Source organism: Ceratotherium simum, chromosome 15 (genome assembly GCF_057802395.1).
Source record: "Ceratotherium simum simum isolate JZ-2026a chromosome 15, ASM5780239v1, whole genome shotgun sequence".
Lineage (NCBI taxonomy): Eukaryota > Metazoa > Chordata > Mammalia > Perissodactyla > Rhinocerotidae > Ceratotherium > Ceratotherium simum.
In genome coordinates, this window is record NC_141914.1 from 49,297,601 (window position 1) to 49,321,655 (window position 24,055).

Consider the following 24,055-nt stretch of genomic DNA (forward strand, 5'->3'; position numbering starts at 1 on the left):
TCCCTACACAAAGGCAACAGCTGTGAGTTTTTGCTGTATTCTTACCAAGATACAGATGTAATGATTTTAAAATTTTTTTTAATTAATTAATTTATTTATTTTTCCCCCAAAGCCCCAGTAGATAGCTGTATGTCATAGCTGCACATCCTTCTAGTTTGCTGTACGTGGGACGCGGCCTCAGCATGGCCGGAGAAGCGGTGCGTCGGTGCGCGCCCAGAATCCAAACCCGGGCCGCCAGCAGCGGAGCGCAGGGAATTAACCGCTAAACCACGGAGCTGGCCCTAAAACAATTTTTAAAGTAGCTTAAGGAAGGTTAAGCAAATCCATTGTATTATCATGTAGTCTAGATGGTTAAAAATTAGGGAGAAAAAAAACAGCAGAAACCAAATTATAAACTACTAAGGTTATATCTTCCATGGTGATTTTTAATGAGATATGCCATGATTAAACACAAAAAGCAAAATTCCCTCACAAAGGAGGGCAGCTTAGCAAGTTAAGGTGGCTGTTAGAACAAGGTCTTGGGTACAAAAGGTTTCAAGATTCTATTACTTTCAATATCCCAAAAGAAAGACTTAGCTGAAAGGTACCTTCTAAAATAGCATTGGGGCCGGCCCTGTGGCTTGGTGGTTAAGTGCGCGCGCTGTGATGCTGGTGGCCCGGGTTCGGATCCCGGGTGCGCATCGAGGCACCACTTCTCCGTTCATCCTGAGGCCGAGTCCCACATACAGCAACTAGAAGGATGTGCAGCTACGACATACAACTATCCACTGGGGCTTTGGGGGGAAAAAAAATAAAATAAATAAAATCTTTAAAAATAAATAAATAAATAAAATAAAATAAAATAGCATCAAACCAGAGGACATGAACAAAGCGAATCATCCATTAACAAATATTTATCGAGCACCCACTCACTACACGCCAGGCTCTGGACTAGGATTCTAGAAATAAAGGCAGGAGGTTAAACAGCATTCCAGTGGAATGTTACACTCGATAACTAAAACCAAATCCACGTTGGACACTTCTGACGAAACCACACCAGGTCAACAGACCTCCATGCTCTATGAAACCTTTCATCTGAGATAAGCCCCAAGGTCTAAATTTGGTTTCCCAGCTGTGGCCTCTTTTCTAGTCTTAAGTGTTCCAGAAGATGAATGTGTCCTCAAAACATGCCCCCTGCCTCAATCTTCATTTCTGATTAGCCAGGAGGATACTAAAATTGTTTCTTTAATCAGCTCATATAGAATTCAATCATGTTTATTTGACAAACTCAGTTTTAATTGAATAGAGATTATAAAACAGTCATTATAAGGAAAATAATCTGTATCGTTAAGCATGTTTTATCCGATTTATACTTAAATATGTATTTCAAAGATTTCTGACATTTCATTACTAATTGTAGACGTTGGTTCAACTATTTTTTTCAAAAAAATATCTGAATCTTTCCCCCACCCCATTGGGGAGAGGGAAGCGGGAATCACCGAAAATAGTATATGATACACTGAAAATCAGTTTATAACAAGCATGTTTTTTAAAACAAGTTATTTCTTGAAGAATCATTACAGTTGATGACATTCTCATAAGCAGCTTTGTTATTTCACTTAATGTGACTGACACAAAGCAAATACCAGGTGTTCCTTAGAACTTATAAGGTACTGAAACAGAAAATTCACATAAAATGAAAACACTTATGAAGAAACAAATTAGCAGGTGCAAACACACATCATGCAAGGGGACATCTATTTACTGTTTCAGATGAGCCCATTACAATAAAATTTTAATACGAGATATGCATGCAACCACAATACTAATTCAGACTAACATTTTTGAAAACAAAAATGTGGAATTCTTTAGAAAAAACATTTTCTTTCAAGATGAAAAAAAAAGTGTCACATACTACAGAGCATTAAGGAGATTTGTTTTAATTGATGAATTAATAGATGGTGTATACGTGGTTTATATGCAAATGGATGAATCTAAAGGTTTGAAAGCATGATGCTTGCCTATATTCTAAACACTCCCTGTGAATAATGATGACATCATTAATTACACTAATATAATTTGTAAAGAAAATGTAAGGGGCTGCATTCATTTCTTTAATGAATACTTATTTAGATTCTGCTCTGTGCAAGACACTCTTTTGTGCTGAAATCATGCAAATTCCAAATTTAAGGAGTCCACTGACAGCTTTAAAAATCTTTCCAGAAAAATAATTTTAAATTTCAACTCTGATATAAAACACGTTTTACAATTCAATTTTCATATTTCTCATGTGAAAAACACACGAATATTTTTCATTTAACACTACTGAAGCACTCAGAAGTACGAGAATGAAACAGACAAACAACATTTTAAGATTATTAATAGTTGTGACCTCATTGAAAAAGACAAATAACATTTTAGGATTATTAATAGTTATGACCTCATGAGCACCACAAAAAGGTCTTAGGAAGGCCCAAGAGGCCCCCACACCACACTTTGAGAACCACTGTTCCACACTAAAGCAGCTTAGATGTAAAAATAGGAGAAAATTTTAAATTCACTTTTTAGTAGACAAAGATTGCTGTCCCTATTCTATGGTCTGTACATCCACAATTCACCTGACAGGGTCTGAACAAAGAACAAATTAATCTAAATGAAGAGGTATCCAAATTCTAGCATGGATTTCTCTCCCCAGGACTTTATGTTAGTTAAGCACTTTGGTGAAACAAATTCATTTGGTAAAATCTTGAGGGAAGTAAGAGCAGCAGGCCGGTGGGATAAGAAAATGGATGTTGGGGGCCAGGTACTCCCCTGCTGGAACCGTCAGCACACCAGAGCTCGGGGACAGGGAGGGACCTGACTCCAATAAATCCAAGCCCATTACATGGGGATCTCATTCCACATCTCACTTAACTCACACCCTGGATTCAAAACAAATGATCAACTCCAAGGAAATAAAGACAAATAATTTTGAGTTGCCATTCCCAAGTAAGAATCTTATCTGCTCTGATCTCTAGACCTTCATTTACTGCTCAATGAGCCTATTCTAAATCCAGAGATGACTTGATCTAGTATTTTCTAGGGTCACTAATTTATTTTCTTCCGCCACAGCCTATTATTTCACCAAAGAACTCAGCAGGAGTTTTCTGAAGGAGAACTCGTAAAACAAGAACCCCAAGTTTCAAATATAGACAGTTAGTGAGAAGGTTAAATTCATTTCCTAGAGCAACGAATTAGCAAAATCAAAATAGGCCACAGCTAATTGATTTGCATTCAGCAAGCACTATTAGATAAGAGACTTCCTTTTTATTTTTAAAAATAGGTTTAACAGGCATATTAATTTTCCACTGGCCACTATAAATAAATGGAACTCGAAAATATCTTTCTTCGCAAGGGCGTTCTGGCCAGTCGCTGTCAGCCTGACCCCGACTGGAATGTGTATTTACATTGCCGAGAGGCGGCATTGTGCGCTGGTGGGAAAGCACTTCTCACGAGCCTCCCATTCAATCCAGGGCTCCACAATAGGTACTCACACAGGAAAAGGCCTTGCTGAGAGCACCTCTCGTGTTCCAGAGGGAACTTTCCAAGGCAGCAGGACGGTGAGCCACTGTGAATGCCATGTCCACAGGCCCTAACTGCCTGCACTTCAGGGTCAACAAAGCCAGTGTTGTCCACAGCCATTCCCCCGAGGTCTTCCCAGGACAAAAGGGAAAGTGTCAACAATTCCATTTCATCTTTCTAGCTAATTTCTCAGGGCATCACTTTTTAAAACAAAAACAAAAAAACATTGCAAAGCCATGACATTTTTTTCCTTCAACTGGAAAATACTTCCAAGAAGCTATTGCTTTTCAAAGCCAAATGAAAGGTGTTAGTATTGAATACGCAATTTTAAAAATCAAAACTTCAAAAGTCACTTCATTATCTCCACTGGAAATTATGATTCCTTAAATACTGATCATTTTAAGGCCAAAGCAAAAAAATAATGTGTAACTCCTCAAATAGAAAAAACAGGCATTGTCAGCATCATATCAACAATGACTTCTGCACAAATATGTGAGGAAATAAAGATAATGGTGACCACTTACACGTGCCATCAAATCAATCAAGTGGTGCTGGAAAAACGCAACTAATAAATAGGTTTTGTCAATTCAACACTAAACTACTGGTTAGACTTGTCCTCCCTACTTAAGCATGTAAAAAACACAACCTGGCTCTTTCAAAAATGTGTTCATTGAAATTCTCAATACCCCAGTTTCTCAACCTGCAAATGAGAGGGAACAGCTGCTTCCTACAGTAATATTTTTAGGCCATTAAATAATTTAACGATATTGGGCCAAGGGCAACTCTCTGGCTTATTTTTCTCATTTCTCTAATTAAAAGACTGGACTCCATGATCGAGGCCCCTGCCAGCTCTAATAATCTATCAATTTGAATATAGCAACAAAGAATATCACAATTAACACCTACATCTCAAGGGTTTATTGGAGGTCTAATACTTAAGGCAGCTACTATAAAATAAAAGTTATCTGAACCTATGCTGACCATAAATAATACCACTTACCAGCTTCAGGAAGTCACTTTTGAAATACAGAAAAAGTAAACCAGAAATAGCACAAGAAAATGCTCACACCATTATGTTTAGTGAAATACACACAGAGTATACCCGTATATATAATTGTTTAAAAGACTGAAATGAAATAGAACCAAAATGTTAACAATGGCTAACCTATGGATAATGAAATCAGTGAGCTATATTTTTTCCTTTGCACTTATTATATATATATATATATATATATATAATATATATAATAATATATAATTTATAATTTATAATTTATATAATTTATAATTTATATAATTTATATATATAATATATAAATATATATATATATATATATTTGTGTGTGTGTGTGTGTGTGAGGAGATCAGCCCTGTGCTAACATCCGCCAATCCTCCTCTTTTTTTGCTGAGGAAGACGGCCCTGGGCTAACATCTGTGCCCATCTTCCTCCACTTTATATGGGACGCCGCCACAGCATGGGTTGCCAAGCAGTGCGTCGGTGCGCGCGGGATCCGAACCAGCGAACCCCGGGCCGCCGCAGCGGAGCGCGCGCACTTAACCGCTTGCGCCACCGGGCCGGCCCCAACACTTATTATATTTTTTAAAGTATCCTACAACGAGCATCTATAATTTTTATAATGATCAAAGTTAACTTTTAAAAGCCCATATAATTCAACTTACTTTGCAGCACGTGATTGTTTCAATTTTTGTGATGAAATACTTTCAAACCACTGTACAACATAAAGACCTAAGGGATATGGGTTTATCCAAGTCTCACAGAACTAGTTTCCACCATTCACCCCTGACTGTGGACATGACAATGGAAGGACATCTGTGGTTAAGTAACAGAGTTGGTAACATTTACAAAACCAGCCCTCTGGTCATGCTTGCTGAGTAATCCCTAGATTAGGTATGCTCACTAGGACTAACCCAAACAGTTTTTAAAAAGGGAGGAGGGGAAAGGCAGGTTCTCCAGTCTTACTTTTTTTAGATAACAAGTACTCCAAAAAATCCCCTTCCAACTGCCAAAATAAACCAAATTTTCAGGGTGGAGAACTCTCTGTCAATCAAATGAGACTCAGCAAAGATAAACTAATAATAGAAATCTGTTACATACTTACTTAGCTGTGCTAAGTATGCTAGTCCCTAACTAGCACAAATGACTTCAAAAAATCTGGCTATAAAGAGTACAGGGTGGTGTCAAGAGAGTACCCTCAGGGCTGGCAGGCCTCGTTCTCAGTGAAAAAGTAACCACCCACTCCTATCTTTGTGGGTTCTCCACCCAACCCTCCTTCATCGGAAACCTTCTAAAAATATTTGTCCCATATTTTTATTCCCACATCCCCATACGTTATAACATATAATACATGTTCACTGTAGGAATCTACAAATACAGAAAAACAGGAAGAAAGTTTCAATTATTTATAATCACATCACCCAGAAACAACCACTGTCAAAATGGTGATGTGTTCTGTTTCAATTTTTTCTATCCATATGAAATCTATAAAGTTAGAGGCTACAGTTTACAGGGTACAGATCAATCAGCCTATTTTTAATTTTTTTCATTAAAAAAATTTTTTTTTGCTAAGGAAGATTCGCCCTGAGGTAACATCTGTGCCAATCTTCCTCTATTTTGTATGTGGTCACCACCACAGCATGGCTGACAAGTGGTGTAGGTCCGTGCCCAGGATGCAGACCTAGGCCACCAAAGTGGAGTGCGCCAAACTTGACCACTACACCACGGGGCAGGCCCCCCTATTTTTTATTTTTGATATTTCATGATTATAACAATGACACTGACAACTTTAAAAAATAAGCAAGAACTGGTTCCTAAGTCACATATTCAGAGAAGGTGGCAAAATCGTCTCCTAGGGTCCTCGACCTTGGCAGAAAGATAGGGAACCAGGGAAAACATGATATTCCCGTTATCATCCAATATGCCCATTGTGCACCCCTAGAGGCATAATTTCTTTCTAGATAGTATCATGTTATAATGACATAACACTCATATCGTGTGCAAGTATTTAAATAGAATTATGAAGTGAATGGTCCCCATAAATCACTATAAATTCAATTCTTTCTTTCTGTTTATATGTATATAAGTTTCTAAAAAGTAAAGTTTTATGCTCTCCCTCCTAAAAGCTACAGGATGTTTTATGTTAACTGTTCATAACCCTTCCTTCCAACTATAAACCTACCCTATCCTCTCAGCAGAACATAGACACCAGGAATCAAGGCTGATGGCACTTTGCCCCAATACTTAACCCTGAGTATCTAGGTGAAGTGCTGCCAGTAAAACTATTAACAGAGAACCAGACTGGCAAAGTGTATGATGTGACTTAAAATATCTTAGTATAAAGTATGAAGACATACATCACAGCATAAAAAGTGAAAAATCGGAAGCTATCTCATCCATACAGTGGAAGACTATGCAGCCAATTTAAAATGCTGTAGAAATCAATCTGCTAACAAAGGAAGATGTTCACAACACACTGTTCACGGAGAAATAACATCAGGGAATAAAAAGTTAACAAACAGAAGGTCTACACTGAGGTCTTATTTGTGTACAACTAGGAATACATTTATTTTTCACATAGAAAAAATTTAAAAGAACCTACACCAGTGTTCACAGTGATTATGGTGAGGTAGGTAGGATGCAGAATTTTTTTATCAACATGTTCTGACTTTTATGATGCTTTTGTTAGGGAAAAAAAGTATCCAGAACACAGAGCATCTTAAGGGCAATCTCACCATATTTGTCAAATAATCTAATAGAAAAATGAGAAACAGATAATGGGTATCTGGTCAATAATAATCCTATTATACAAAACACACCTCTGTGACTTTCTGATATGGTTCACAGATTGTGACAGCCCACCTTCTAAAGCTGTGAAGGAGCTCACAGGTGTGGTTTCCCCTTCACTCCAGGCACAGCTGGGCAGACCAGCAGTGATGGTGAGGACTATAAACTTCCTAGAAGCTATTTTCAGTTTCAAGACATAGAATCCTAAGCCCAAAAAGGAACCCTGAAAAGTTCAGTTCTGACTCAGACTTGTACAATATCTAAACATCCCTAATAGACCAGAGGCTTCAAAATATCATAACTCAGCATTTTTTTATTATACTATATCCTTCGGTTAGTTATCCCAGGATTTCCTCTTTCAAATAGTCAGTAAAAATACATTTATTTGGAATAACAGGATGATAGGAACAGATGAGGTCAGAATTAGACATAACTGTGTCTGAGTCAGTCAAAAATATAAATTATTGAATATTTTTAAATTACCACTATTGAAAGGATTCTTCCTTTGATAAAGTCTATTACCTCTGACCCTTCCTTTCCACTACCACCACCAACAGCAACAGCAGCACCCTAGTTCAGGAACTAAATCAAAGCACCTCTAGATTCTGGAAATGTCTGGAACCAACTTATCCTGCCTACCGTTTCTCTGTCATCTCCCTTCCATCCACTCTAGCCTGCACATGCAGACCATGTAATTCGTTTCTAGAACATCACTTCCGCTAAGCCCCTACTCCCTCACTCACAAACCAGTGATTCTTCATGCAGAGGCTAGAGAAGCACTCAGAGGTGGAATGAGGGACTTTGCAAGGTGGGAGAAGTAGTTCTACAATGCTAACCACTCAGGTTAGTGTTTCTCCAGGCACAGGAACTACCGCAACAGAATCAAGTGGGGTGCCTGTTTAGAAATGTAGATTCCTCACAAATGTGTTCATAGCAGCATTATTCATAAATGCTAAAAAAGTAGGAACAACTCAATCATCTGCCAACTTTAGCAAAAATAAATAAAACGTGGTATATATCCATACAATGGAATATTATTTGGCAATAAAAAGAAATGAAATACTGATACATGCTACAACATGGATAAACTTTGAAAACACAATGCTAAATGAAAAAAGGCAGTCACAAAAAGCCACATATTGTATGATTTCCTTTATATGCAATGTCCAGAACAGGTGGATTTTTAGAGACAGAAAGGAGACTGGTGGTTGCCTGGGGCTGGCTGTGTGTGGGGGTACAGTGGGAAGTGACTGCTAATAGGTAGTACAGGGTTGCTTTTAGAAGGTACAGAAATGTTCTAGAATTTGATAGTGGTGATGGTTGTACGACTCTGTGGATATGCTAAAAAATATATATACATATTTAATTTTACATCTTAAAAGAGTAAACTGTACAGTATGTGAATTATAACTCAATAAAGCTCTTCAAAGATACAGATCTCTCAATTCCATGTCACTACCACTAAATCAGAATCTCTGGAGGGAGGCCTGGATACCTTCCCTCTGAACGAGGGCAGGTGATGTGCATTTTCACTAAGTCTCCCAGAAAAGTCATAAAATACACTAACACTGCCTTAGATCTGTCCCAACACTATACATATAGGCTCTATAGTATATTCTGTACCTTGAAATCATTTCTCAGGCCAAACAGATCCTTCCTCTATGGTCAACTTCCCTATACAATGTATTTCCCACTCTGCCCACACAACTCTCCCTTCTAACCAGTGTCATGATTCTCCAGGGAGCATGCAACCACTGACTTCTGCTTCTCTCTCCTCTTTCCTAGAACATCCACCTGTTCTTTCAGGGCCTTATCTGCTGCTTACAGCTACCTGAAGATTACTCCAGCTCACAATGACCCCTACTAAGAACTCTGGGCCTTCCTATCCTCAAGTGTGAAACGACGATGATGGATTGCTAGACTTTCTTCCATATCTGACAGTTTGAGCCTCTCTGAAGAGAGACTCAAGAAAAACTCTAGGCAAGTGGTCTTTCCTCCATTCAATTCACTTAATACATCCAAATAATATGTCTTGTGCAACTTTCTCCCCTACTTAAAGTATAGAGAAGTTAAATAACTTGAGGAGTAATTTTTTTTTAAGGCTGGAGAAAGTGCACCTGTTAAAAGGAATAGGGTCTGGCATATGGTAGGGGCCCAGGTATTTGATGAATTCCTTGATACTTAAGTCACTCCTTTAGTTCATTCTATTCAGACTTCTAGGTTTGTTGTGGTATCTATACAGATCTTTAGCATGGGGAGACCTGTCATTTCTGTACTGCTTCTGTTTGACATGTGAGGTTTGCTGTTCTTTTCCAAGACGACAGTACCGACCCCTTTCAAAAAGGCCTGTAATGTGTGTTGGTTTTTCTGTAAGTAATGATGCATTTAAGAGAAAAGTTGTTAAGGTTAGAGGTGCATTCCATGATCATGAAATGAACAAATATAACTGGCCCATCTTCTGATCAATCTACAATCTTATTCTCTGAGACAGTCTAAAGTCATCCATCACAGCCCTCCACCCAACCCTCCACCCACCCACACAACACAAGGTCAGTAAAATGCCAGGGCACTCGGGGTAATATTACTGGAAGAAACACAATTTTGAAAATTGCTCTTCAGTGACTACTCTTGTCAAGATGAATAAATACAAATTTCACATGAAAATGTATATTAAAAGGTATTTCCTACCAATAAAGCCAACTTTTTGAAGAAGCTAATAACTTTTGTATCACATTTTACAGGTATAAATATGCATTCTTATATTTTCAGCAACTGTAGTGACAAAGTTAACTTCATAAAACTGAAATTAAGATGTTGCAAAACAAACACATATATAGATATATGTATATGAGTATGCATATACGCATACATGAGTGTGTATATATACGAGTATATATATACTCTTTAGAATACTAGGAAAGGGTCCTTGATACTACAATGCCTATTTCTAACTCTATAAAATATCTGACCTCTGTAATTTCTAACATTTTTTCAGATGTTTGCAAATTAAGGGAAAATATCCACCTCTTCTTCAGAGTGTACTGTCTCATTTCACATTTTAATATTATATACAGTAAAACTTTGGTAATTCACATTAATTGAGGAAAGGCCCATCTAAACATAAGAAGCATCTGCAACAACAAATTTAAATACAGCCAAAACTTTCAACAGCACTGCCAAGTGGAACTCCTACCTGCTCTACTTCACAGATAAGACATACTTGTACCTCTAACAATGCTACTTAAAAAAAAATATTTTCCCAAGTACTTCAGAAGAGTTTTATTATATTCTACTCTCTCCAGTTCCCCAAGCCCAGCCTTATTTTACTAAATTATTTCCCAAACTCTTCATAGCCAATGACGAGATGATTGGGATGACAAATTAAATTAGCTATATTATCTTCAGTACCCAGACCAAACAAGGTAAAGAATGATTTGGTTTTGGTTTTGTGAGCTGGACCCTAAGTAAGGATATGATTTCAGTTTATTTTCACAACACTATCCTGCTACATGAGAAACCAAGTGATAGATAACGAATACTACACCTTGGAGAATCAGGAAACCTGGGTTATTCTCATTCTACCAAGAACTATTTCTATGTTCCTAAGCACGAATCCCTCTCCAGCTCCCTAACATGTGTGGTGAGGGCCCCAGGTTTCTTCTCACATGCCCATTCCCGTTGATTCAGTGCCCGTCTGGAGTGCAGCGTTGAGAACGATCCACTGCCTGGTCCAGAGATGACAGCTGCCAAGGTCTGAGATTAAGGAGTGAAGAGACCCTTGTCACATATTTGTCTTCTATTGGTTAGAAAAAGCACCAAGGACCCTCCCACTCAAGCGCTCTCAGCCAATAAACTGCAGCAGCAGCAAAGAGGAGGTACATTTGATGCTGGACAAGCTGTAGAGACAAAGTCTCCGGTCTCCTCCTGTAATTCATTCAACATTTCAGAGACAACAGGAATGTCTGAGAATTCAAAAACTAATTAAAAAAAATTTTAAGCCACGTCTAATAATTAAGATATTAGGATTAAGCACGCGTACTCAACTCATTTAACACACATCACATCTGACAGATACCACAACCAGAGCACGACTACGAATGAATAATACATGTTAAATCATATGTGTGACTGAAGTCATAAAAAGCTGCGCTGACAGATCTGGAAATTCATTCCCTCGGCTGTTCAAACATTTACTGGGTATCTTACGTGCCTGGCACTGTGCAGACACTGGAAATCCCATTTTGCACATTTGGCTAACTTTGTAATTGAGCTAAGAATTCAAGAGACCTTTAAAAAATGAACAGGGAGTGAGATTCTCAAACCTCCACGCCCTTGATCTCTACAGGACAGCCTTATTAGAATCTTTTTTTTTTTTAATCTTCAAAGATCCTTCTGTCGAAGGTATTAGGATATTGCTACAATTGAAATTATGATCTAAAATCATCATAGTGCTGAGGGCTTAATAAATCTGACATTCAACTTGCATGTGGTGTGTGCTGCCACCTACCCCCTACCTTCAATCAACCAATGACTCAGTCCTGATTGTCCCAGGAGAATCCTTCAAACCTCTGCAGACAGCTGTGCCACATCGCATCCTGTTTCCAACCTTCACTAAGGAAATTTCCTCACCCCTAATGAATTCTTACTGTTTTTTTCCAGTGTTTAAGAAAATCCTGTGGTAAAACATGTTGCCCTTAATCTTATATTGTACTCCTATAACATATATTCTAAAAGATGTGTTCATATATTCTTGATTCATGTATTTAATTCAGAAACAAGAATTAGTAAAAGAAATAATTTGTTCTGAACTAATTTTTACTTTGCAAAGTCCTACAGGTATTAGTTACTCACTGTGAGTTTAAAAAGCTCACAGCACATTGAAAATCCTATTTATTCAAAGCTAATTCTGTGAAATTCAACACTAAGACAAGTCAGTTCTCTCTCAATGCCTTTTCTGTCCATAAGAAAGCTAATTTCTCTATCACTTAAACCAGAACCCTGAATATCATTTGGCCTTTGTCCATACATCTTAAAAGTCTTACTGCTGGTTAAGTGAGTAAAAGTACTACTTTTTTTTAATACCTTCTGTACAAGCTAATCGTTTTAAGCATCACGTATTTCCTGGGAGAATGCTGTCAACACAAATCATGAGATCAGACTCTCTCATGACGGCTACCTTTTGTAGAATTTATTTTAAAAACAGTTTTTAAATGATCAATTACATTTCAAAATATACTTGTGAAGATGCAGATTTGTGTAATTTGCTGTATGTAATTTATATTTCCATTTAAAAACTACTTCACAAGGAAGTCTAGCACTGGACACATTGCCTGAAATCTACACAACACGAGGAAAGAGTATCTCGGTGGCAATAGGAAGATTTGGGTTTAATTTAAGTTCTATTACATAAACCAGCTGTGCGTCTTAAGTTTCTCAGAGCCTACATTTATCCGCAACATGTGGTTGGACTAGATTAGGTGCAAATTCCCTTCTAAATTCTAAATTCTGTGACCCTAATACAGCAGTTTCACTAATTTGGGATCAGTCATAAATAAAGGTCTAGTTTAATAGAAATTTTCCCTAGAAAGTACTTTGCTTAGCCACATTATCTGTAAAGAAAAATTATAATAGCTGTACAGCACTCGTTCAGCTCATGCCTTGAGGGATAAGCATTTTTAGGCTGCCGGCTTTTCCAGGAACAAGATGTGGCAAGCATTTCCCTGGTTCTAAGCTTCTCATTACTTTTTTTTTTTTTTTTTTTGTGAGGAAGATCAGCCCTGAGCTAACATCCGTGCTAATCCTCCTCTTTTTGCTGAGGAAGACCGGCTCTGAGCTAACATCTATTGCCAATCCTCCTCCTTTTTATTCCCCCAAAGCCGCAGTAGATAGTTGTATGTCATAGCTGCACATCTTTCTAGTTGCTGTATGTGGGACGTGGCCTCAGCATGGCCGGAGAAGCGGTGCGTCGGTGCGCGCCCGGGATCCGAACCTGGGCCGCCAATAGCGGAGCACGCGCACTTAACCGCTAAGCCATGGGGCCAGCCCCTAAGCTTCTCATTACTTACTCTGAAAACGTGAATGGCTGAGGTGACAAATGGTAAAAACTTCAAGATCCAAAGGCAGAAGTAGTATATATGATGCTATCATTTCTTGCTACCATGGACTGTGTCCTGCAGATCTCTGAATAAGGTCAGCCTAAGGCTCTCAAATTCTCCGGCAGCCTTTGTGTGGTATAAGATCACAAATGGAGAATCTTTAATTCTTGTAGCCCCTGGCAAATACCAAAGATTCCAGATCATATTTTTACATCAGCATTAACTTTTCCACCATGAGGATCTGATTTCCCTTCCAGCGTGTTACAACCTATACTAATGTCAAAAACGCAACTTCAGCATTTAAAATTTGCAATGAAACTTTTTTTGTTTTTTTTTTTTCCAAATCAGCAGCACCTTCAAGATTATCTAATTCATTCCTGATTTTTGAGAGGTCCGTACCACTGATTAATGGAAGGGTAAGGTCTCTTGCCTCTCAAATCCCTTCAAGTTTCTGAACATATTTTTTCTACCTAAATTGATAAAGGAAATCTAATCAAGTTATAAGCTCTTTACAACACCCACACACATAGACACCCACTCTTACTTATCAAATTCCAAAATGTTAATTATCCCACTGCCTTCCTCTTGGTCCATCAGCTTCTATCTGCAAAGTTCCAAACCAGGCAACTACTGAGCCTCTCAGAGAAAACAAGTATTATCTACATTAGTAACAGTAAGTCTCCAAAAGAGCCACAGCACAAAGAGAAGATGACACACCTAAGACGGGAGTTGACAATACAGGCATGGTCGGTTATGAGCTTTAACTAGAAGCATATTACCCAAAAATCAGGAAATCAATATAGACATATTTGTTTTCTAAACAAAAGAGAGACAACTCAATTATCCTCTACATTCCATCTGGATTCTACAGTAAGTTTTAACCATGTCACTGCCTGACATCCTGGGAGTGGCCTGGAAGAAATGTAATTGCAAACCCAGGCAAAGGTGAGGGAAACAGGTAAACCCACATGGAAACAGGCAGACAGTGAGCTCAGACCTCCGCTACCACGCAGGAATGCAGGCCCATGCTACCAGATTTTCAAGAGTCACCAGAAATCTCATTTTATGTGAAATCCCTTAATTTTTAAATGCTGCTTCCAAATTTTAAAAAACACTGTACAGGGGCCGGCCCAGTGGCGTAGCAGTTAAGTGCACACACTCCGCTTCGGTGGCCTGGAGTTCACAGGTTCGGATCCCGGGCGCAGACCCACACAACACTTGTCAAGTCATGCTGTTGCAGCGTCCCATATAAAGTAGAGGAAGATGGGCACGGATGTTAGCCCAGGGCCAATCTTCCTCAGCAAAAGTGGAAGACTGGCAATGGATGTTAGCTCAGGGCTAATGTTCCTCACACACACACAAAAAAACAAAACAAGAGGGCCGGCCCAGTGGCGCAAGCAGTTAGGTGCGCGCGGGCCACGGCGGCCCGGGGTTTGCCGGTTCGGATCCTGGGCGTGCACCGACGCACCGTTTGTCAAGCCATGCTGTGGCGGCGTCCCATATAAAGTAGAGGAGGATGGGCATGAATGTTGGTCCAGGGCCAGTCTTCCTCAGCCAAAAAAAAAACACTGTACAAAGCCAAAAATAAAATCGGCAGGCCCCACCCCCCAGCCCAGTTTAAAAGTTCAATCTTGTCCTATCAGATAAGGCAATTAGTCCCATCAAGTGTCCAATCACTTGCCCAAAGCTGGAAACACAATGTAAGTACTGAGTCTCATCAATTTACAGCACCATGTAAATACCACATGTTGATTCATTTAATCACCAAATTTACTGAGCACCTTCTATGGGTCAGATGTTGTGCCAGACATTGGAAATTCACCAATGCACAAGAGAAAATAAAGACCCAAACCCTTGTTCTCCTAGAGTTTACATTTTGGTAAGGGAAACAAACAATGTTTCCCTTACTAAATATACGTTATGTTGTGTGTAAGAAAATGATACTTAATGTTAAAAAAAAAAACAGCAGGGTATGTGGAATTAAGAGGACTACATATTTAGTCTCACATCTTAACAAAGGTTTTGTTTGGGGCCAAAATCTTTCCTAAGCAGTTAAGAAGTCTAACATGGTTAGCATACAACTAGGCATTGACTTCTGTATGCATCAGTATCCTTATCTTAATGTCCACTATTGTAGGACAATCTTTAGCTACTATTTGGGAAAAGGGAACATATTATAATAATATTTTAGTGACAGAATCATAATACTGCCTCATAAATCTTTCTAAGACATTCAGAATACCTCTTAAATGTCCCAAGTGCTTATTAGATTCTGATCGTTCAGAAGCACCAAGTAGCCATTAAAATCATTAACATTTCCTCTCCCTTCTAATGTTGACTGATCCAAAGGCCATGGTAAATCTATGAACTTTGACTAGGGTAGGAGGCAGAGTGTGGTGAAAAGGAGAAGGCTTTTGTACAACTTTTGTAATAAAAAAAAACTAAGGCCACAATGCAGTAAAGAAACAAAGCTTAACCTATGCTGTCCACATGGCTACCACCTTCATTTCACAAAAGACATACAGATTTAGCAGTGTAGAAACAAGATTTATAATCCCTGATGTTTTGGTTGTGATCATTTTTAATATGATCTGACCTTGTCCTGAAGTATTGTAATAAAATGTCAATTTAACAGAAGAAATAAAATTAAGTTCTTCATATTTTCCTCCCACTTTCACTCTCTTGATTATCCAGCACTTACCATTTTCTCTTATTATGAATTTGCTTCCTACAGCTGTGTAATGTCTTTCACTCTCTGTGAAGCTGCTAGTAATGTGTTTTATTTGATCATCTCTTCCTTACAGCACATAAGTGGACAGAAAGTACAGTACGTTACCACTGTGAGCACCCTCCATCAGTCTCTTGTGCTCCTACGTGTCCTGCCAGGTGTGCTAAAAATGCAAAGCCCTGACTGTTTTGTATGTAGGCTATTTCTCAGAGTTCTGTTTGCAGAGAACAACCTTGACAGGTCAGGTAATGTCTCTCCTCTGGACAAACAGTAAGTTCACGTACAGCATGCTACAAAAGCAGTGGAATGATTCCCCCAGTTTAGTGTTCCTCAGCAGAAACACAATCCCACTGTGTGTGCGGCTCCATCTGGACACTGCATCTCACCCCTGTGGGACCTGGGGCAAGGAGGAACAGATACAAGCACGCAGATGTTCATGCCACTTGGTATGCCCGTCTGTGGTACAGGAGTCCCCTGTCTTCTGCCAGCATCAAACAAACAGTAACAGGGTAACTATTAGCTTGGGGTAAAATCAAACCCCAGACTCAACAATGTCAAATCAAGGTAAAGAATCCCATATTTACTCAGAGACGTCCTTCTTGGTAAGCTCATACACAACACTTGCAAACCCCCTCGCCCTAAATGCATGCCTACTTTCTTTTGTACTTTATCACTAATGTACACAAATATACACACACACACTTGAATGGAATCTCACTCCACATAGGTTTCAGAAATAGTTAATAAACTCCAATGGAATCTAGCTGTCACTAATCCTTACCTCTTACTTCTAAACGAAGTAGCTAGAGAGCTACATTTGGATCTGAACTCGGCTTTTCCAATCAAGTCGTTCACCCTGCCTTCACTCAGCACAGGCTACTTCAGAAGAAAGCAGAGTGAGTTCTAAGCAAAGAGTTCTAAAAGTCCAGATTAAGTCAAACTTCTCTGCACCTGAATCCGTTTATCCATAAAGCAAGAGGGCTGGACTAAAGGGACTCGTCTCTTTTTCCAGTTATAATTCTGATGATTCTACATTCAGCCTATACATGGGTGGAACATTCCTTGCTGCTTTGTTCAGTGCTGGAGTGGTTTACGAAGTGTGGTCCTGCTTGAAAAGCCGGAGAATGAACTAGCTGTCCTCTCAAGATGCCTCCTGGCCCTATAATCCCATGATGTGCTTATAATGGAATTTGGCTATCCTTATAATTAGAAATGTAGCTTGCTGGTCACACATCTGGATCAGATAAATCTGCACAAATAGCATTTCACCAGAAGCAGAAATGCCAAGCGTATAACAGCTGTGTTGTTACATCAGCCTTGCAAATAACAAGGAATACTATCTATCCATAGAAAGTAAATGACTACGGCCAACAGGAGTAAAGCTGACTTTATTCAAATTATTTTGGGGTGGGAGAAATGTTTATACAAAACTATATATATGTGTGTCAGACTTTTATATTAATTTACAAGACTGGTACAGAAAAGAATTCCCATACATAAAAGACCTCAAATGCCAAAACACTATTTCCTTATTTCCTGCAACGCTAGTTAATAATGAGTTTCTTGTTATTGAACTTTTGTAAATGTAATAGGCTCCTCTGACTTGCGTGTCAACATATCTCATGGAACTGTGAACCTAATCCACAATTAAGTATTATCAAAGTGTCAAATGTACTCTGGGAATATTCACATCCATAGAAAATAAATGTGTTTCAAGTTAACAATTAATTTCACTCAACCAATGTGCTGGATAATATGAAACAAGAGGAAATTATTTTCCTAAAAAGAAATAAAAGTTCTTCCTAGCCAATTAGGTAAGCATTAACTACCTTACACTTTGAAGCACATTTCTTAAACCCAAAAACTTAATGTGCTAATCTAATTGCTCTGAGGAATAACTGACAAAAGGCATGACTAATGGCAAACAGGCACGAATACAAAATGTGTCACCTATTACTAACCTTACCAACACAGCCACTCAATCTTCTAATTTACAATACTGTTCACAATTTTATTTTCCGCATTCAAAAATGTATTCAGACTTTGGGTGATAATGTGTCAACGTGGGTTGATCAACTATAACAAATGTAGCACTCTGATGGGGATGTTAATAATGGGGGAGGCCGTGAATGTGTGAGGGCAGGGAGTATATGGGATATTGCTATAACTTCCTCTCAATTTTGCTGTAAACCTAACACCGCTCTAATAAAAATAAAGTCTTAAAAAAAATGTATTCAGTATATTATAGATTTAAGGAGAAAGAGAATAACTCTTACATCAAGTCAACGCCCTACTTTGCAATGTGTATACAGAATAAGATCCTAAGATTTTAACCCATAAAACATAAACTTAAAACAGTCACTTTATATATAAAGCACAAATATGGAAAATTACAATATTAGCATAATTACCCTTACCTCAAAATACCAAACTCAAGTCAATAATTTTTGTGCCATGTAAAGAAAAAAGAGAACAAAGATCAGAGAGCCAACGAGACAAAAGAAATACCAAAGAAACCAGGGTTACATTTCCGATTACCGGTGAAAACAGTGACGATTGGAGAGGTACAGTAAGAAAAGCAAATTTCTGTGCTTGCTCAATGGGAGAACCCAAAAGATAATCTGACTCTTGCTTCACATTTTCTAATATTAACCGAAAACTTCTAGTAACAATCAATGTCTTTGAATCAATCCTAAAAGGAGTACAGGGATAAAAAGTTGACTAGATAGATGAATCTTTGGGAAAATCAAGTTAATAAATCTCAACTTTCAATCTTTATATATCAATTTTTAAACTAAAACTTCAAACTAAAATGACACCCTGATGGTCAGTTAACCAATTTTCAAAAGAGCATTAATCAACTATTTTCAAACACTGGGAAAGAACTTCAGTAGGTGAAGTTCTTAACTGATTCTAATTCCTAAGGAAGGTACTATAAGGAAAATAAGTTAGCACTTCAAAAAAACCTAACAGCTAGACTCAGAGACTCTAACAGACACATACATTTTATGTGTAATCATGAGATGTCCTCAATAACCACAATCAACAAGAGATTCATAGTCTATCCCCTCTTTGGGACCTGGAAGGTTTTTCCTAAGTAAATGTCAACTTTGAACCTGGGGTGGACTTACCAGCGAACCACCATCAAATTACAGGTGAAAGCCAGGTCTTCTGGCTTGATGCCAAAGTGAAACATGAGATGAGCAGGTTCCATCCTTTCAAGAGTACTTGCCAAAAATTCTAAGATTCGAAAAGATGTCTTCAACCTCAAGGGCGAGAACTCTCAGGATAAAGTAATAGGTGAACCACACTCAACTTCAACAGTCAATTCATGAGACAGCAAACCTCCTTCAAAGCCCTGGATGCAACGGGATTAGTGAAACCAGGTAGTGCCCCTTTTCCCTTTTTTTTAAATAATTCTTTCAGGTAATTGAGTGTCATTAGCAGCTAGGCCTAGAAGTATGAACTTTTTAAAAGATAAACCTTATTTTTCTAAGTTTTTCTATAGCTCTGTTTTCTTGATTTAGGGTTTTAAACAAACTCCTAATTCATATTTTTGAAAAATAATAACTGGCCTATTTATCAATCTTTTTCTCTTTCTCCACCCTTTATTATTTTAAAATCATTGTTTTGTTTTAGACCTTGTTTGTGATTTCAGATTTGAAACCAAGCATCTGAGATTCTTCACAGCCACGTAGACAGGATTTCAGTCACCAAGGTTGCCAAACCAACAGCTAGTCCAGCAGTGCAAAAATTCACTCTCTATCTTTTTTTAAAGAAAGAGATTTTCTGCCTCCATGCTCCTCATTTCCAGGAACAATACTTCTCTCATGACAAGCAGAGGCCCGAAAAACTAAGCAGCAGCACTGATCCGAACTCAGCTCTGCTCCCTGCCCAACACCTCACTGTAAACAACGCTCTGCCTTTCCTTACTAGAAATTGAAATTCACCATCTTAAAGGATATGGACAATTTCCCAGACTGTGGAATCTAGGGATTATTTACCACCTCACAAATTTCAGTGTGTACAGAATTGAGTGCTAAGGGAAGACCTCAACAGCAGCAACACAGGAATAATCCCTAGGTACCTGCTTTGGTGTTAAAAATGTCCCGACTGCCACATTTCTTTCCAATTATCTGCAGTGTTTTGTGTCAGTACCTGCCCAACTCACTTGACAGTTCGTTCTTCCTGGTCTCTCCTCCTATTCAACTAGGAGGAGCACTCGGAGTTGCAGCTCTCAACACAAAATCCCACCACGGGCAACCAGCAGCTTTGGAGGAAGGCAGAGACCTGCTCTGGATTAAAAGGCATGAGGACCTTGCAGACACCTGAAACCTGATACAAATTCATTCTTTTACCCCAATCAGCACAGGACAGAAGATACTGAGGCCTCATCTCAGATTCTAACTGTGTAGTTTAAAGGCACGACATTTATGGCACTTAATTTAAGAAACCACCAATTCATATTTTTTAACGTCATATCTTCCTAATTCTGGGAAGATGCTGATTTATACAAATGCCAATCCCTGCCAAGGCCCTACAACACACAATTTCCATAGGGTATGGATGCCATTACTATCTCAAAGGTTGTTAAAATACCTACATCAGAGTTTAGCAAAAAAAAAAAAAAAAAAGAGGTCAGTGTATTCTTATCTCCCATATCCTCCCATATCAAAGGGTCAACAGATAGTCAAGGAAACACATTCCCGTGAATCATGTGACACTCATCTCCAGAAGAACTTCCTGTAAAAGGCTGCCTTGGGCAGGAACCTCCAGAAGTTTTATCTTAATTGCCTCCCTCATTTTAGGGAATGCTCCTCAAACCAATGAGCACAAGAAAGACGCCTGGGTGGCAGGAAGCAGAAACCTATCATTCAAGTCAAAAGCATTTGGTACAGATTGCCCTCAACCAAAGGCACCAGTGTTTTCATTTGCTGCAATCTAAAGCCTTCAGCATATTTAAATATTTACCTCAATCAACCTACTGCTTGTTTCAAAGAAGCAGGATGAAAAGGCAGAGTGCTTCACAAACTGAAATTTACCATTTCCAAACAAATGAAAACGAACACTTTATACAGACACTGTTGCATGGGTCAAACGCCTCCTCTGCCTTCCCCTCACGCACAGAGATCTGCATTCCAACGAACACAGACACCTGTGCTCACCCTTCCAAACTCCAAGAGGCCCTTTACACAGTAGTATTAGGAAAAAGCTATTTTTACATATTTTAAATAGAAAGGAGAGTGCATTTTAAGAATTAGTACAAAGTGTCATCTCACTTTAAAGAATGTCAAGTGGAAGTTCACAAAAAAAGTTTAAAATATAAGACCTAATTTAGATGTTTGCCTAAAATCATGTAATTAGAGATGTTCTTTTCTGTGTATTTTATTTTGGTTACTACTTTTGGTTCTGAGGCATCGTTCTACTCTGAAGACAAAAATATGACGTTTTTTAAAGGTGACTTTAATACTAGTTGCCCAAATACTTTTCCAGTCCACCTCTGTGAACTTAAATTACTAGGCAACTATAAAGTATTCAAGTTTTCTTCTTTGGTGAAAAAAAAAAGTCAAATATTTCTATAGTGAGAGCCTTTCTACATGAGATCACAGAAAAGAATTCATTAATTCTTTCTCAGACAACCACACTAGAGGCCAAAATCTTTGTTCAAGGAAGGGAGAGTATATTCATCAATTAAGTGTAGTAATGCTCTAGGGCTCTGTGTATAAGTCCAGCATAAATCGCCCTCTGTTAACTTGGACTAGAAAGCTTTAATGGATATTTATGTAGTTCAGAATAAAGTAAAGGAAGAGGCCTGTGTGAAAACGCCACCCCAAAAAGATTTTCACACCCCTGGATCAATACAATCCCATTCTGGCTGAATAATGTCATATTTAGGCTGGCTTCCCAAGCTCTTTCATTCTAAACACTAGTTTCCTGCGTTAGAAATACATTTACATTTTCTACAAAAAACATTCCTAATTTTTTAATTTTTCAAATGAAAAGACTTTTTCTATTTTTAAAAAGGTAAATAAATGGCAACTTCACCTAAGCACCGATTTTTAAATGCTTCAGATTCCTTAAATTACATTCAACACATGTACTTAGTACAACAACATGTACTTAGAACAGACATGATCTTTTTCACAAATCCATTCCCATCTACTTCAAATGTTAGGTCCCCAGTTATTCTTTCTTGATTAATCCTACTTACCTATAATCATAATCAAGTTGTACTTAGGTAGCTTGATCACTGGTTTTATACAATTTCATGTATACAGATTTTATTTTCTAACTCGAATGCAAACTTTAAAGATAGGGACCATATTTTTTATTTATTTTGTTCACTCAAACCCCTACCTCTACTTTATATACAATAGACATTTTTAAAAGTTAATTTGATCTCTAAAACTATTGACATTGGTCTAAATTTACCCCAAGTCATTCTAGAAATAGTTATTTTATTTTAAAAGTATATACTTCATTGTCCCAAAAAGTTAAGGACTCCTCTTGATGCCTTTGTGACCTGAATAGAATTCATAGGCTTTCATCAAATATAACAGAAACTTTCAGTCTTCCCTCAAGCACTCTGAAAGTGAGGAAAAATAATTTAGCATTTTTGTACTTTGATAATTTTAACTCTGTAATTTCCACTTAATTTTTTTTTAAAGAATTAAAGGAAAACTTCATACATACACTCTTCCCCTAGAAGCTGACAGTTTGTCTTTGCAGAGATGTGCTCTCAAGTAGAAAGGCAGGAAGAGCTCACAATTCAGAGGGGAAATGTCTGACACGCATATAACACCGAGCCATAAAAGACCACGTGCAACTGAGTGCTACACGAGAGCTCCATGGGTGAGGGCCTGGGTATGATCCATTTTCATACTCCTAGCAGCTAGCACAATTCTCTAAACTCTCCGAATGCAGCAATTTTTGTTTTGCTCACTGCTGTATCCCCAAGCACCAAGAACAAAGTAAATGTGTGTGGAATCAATATTTGTACAAAAAACGTGCAACACATAGTAGACATTAGTAGGAAAGCAGGTAGAAGAAAGACCTGGCACTAGTTAAATTTTATTTTGAGATTTTACATTTTCTGGTCCGCTTAACTTTAAGAGGGACAGAAACTATAACTATCCAGGGATACTGGACCAGGATGATGGTGAGTCAAAATATCAAATCATACAAGGAAAAGCTTTAAAAGCTGGGAATCTTAAGCCTATAGAAGAGAAGAACTGGAGGCAAATAAGCTAGCTCTAGTTGAGTTTGAGGGGTTGTCATGTGAAAGAAGACACAGACTCGTTCTAAGTTGCTGTGGAATAGTGATTTTTGAACTACAGGTCAAGACTCATTCTTGGGTCATATAATCAATTTAGTGGGTCACTGAATGGCATTCTTTTAAATAAAATAGAATAGTATAGAACTGCATCACAAAGAATAAAGGCAAGTAATGATTTACAAAACTTTTGATTCAGTGACATGTATATAAATATTTTTGTGTTTGTGTATTTACTGGGTTACAAGGTAAAATATGTGTCTGAATGTGTGTCCCAGTCAAAATATGTAGAAAAATCGTGCTATAGAAAGCGTATCTCTAACCATGACAATTTGGGCTCAATATAAAAATGAGAGATGTCAAAAAAAAAATTTAACTGATTACTTCTTAAAGTTAAAGACTCTTTGTCAGGGGATATTCACAAAGATCAAGAACTAAAAGAAACCTTAGTGACCACCTGGTCCAATTCTTTCATCTCACTAATCATAAAGGTGACTAAAACCAAACTCAGAGTTAGGGGCAAAACCAGGACTGGAAGCTTGTCTCCAGGATTCTAGTCCAACTGTCTTGTTAGTGGATCACAATGACTCTAGCACTACGCTGGTGACCAAGCTGTC

The 24,055-nt window shown here is 38.1% G+C and overlaps 1 protein-coding gene across 6 annotated transcripts in view; it reads right to left on the bottom strand.

The window, feature by feature from the left end:
* FNDC3B (fibronectin type III domain containing 3B) overlaps positions 1 to 24,055 on the bottom strand; it is a 332,852-nt gene that overhangs the window by 275,337 nt on the left and 33,460 nt on the right. The window contains exon 1 of one of the 6 annotated variants that reach the window (XM_087440023.1): positions 588 to 689. The exons of the other annotated variants lie outside the window; for them this stretch is intronic. The gene's annotated coding sequence lies outside the window, so the exon portion shown is untranslated. Of the gene's footprint in view, positions 1 to 587; positions 690 to 24,055 lie in introns of those variants that run through there. 6 annotated transcript variants of the gene reach the window in all.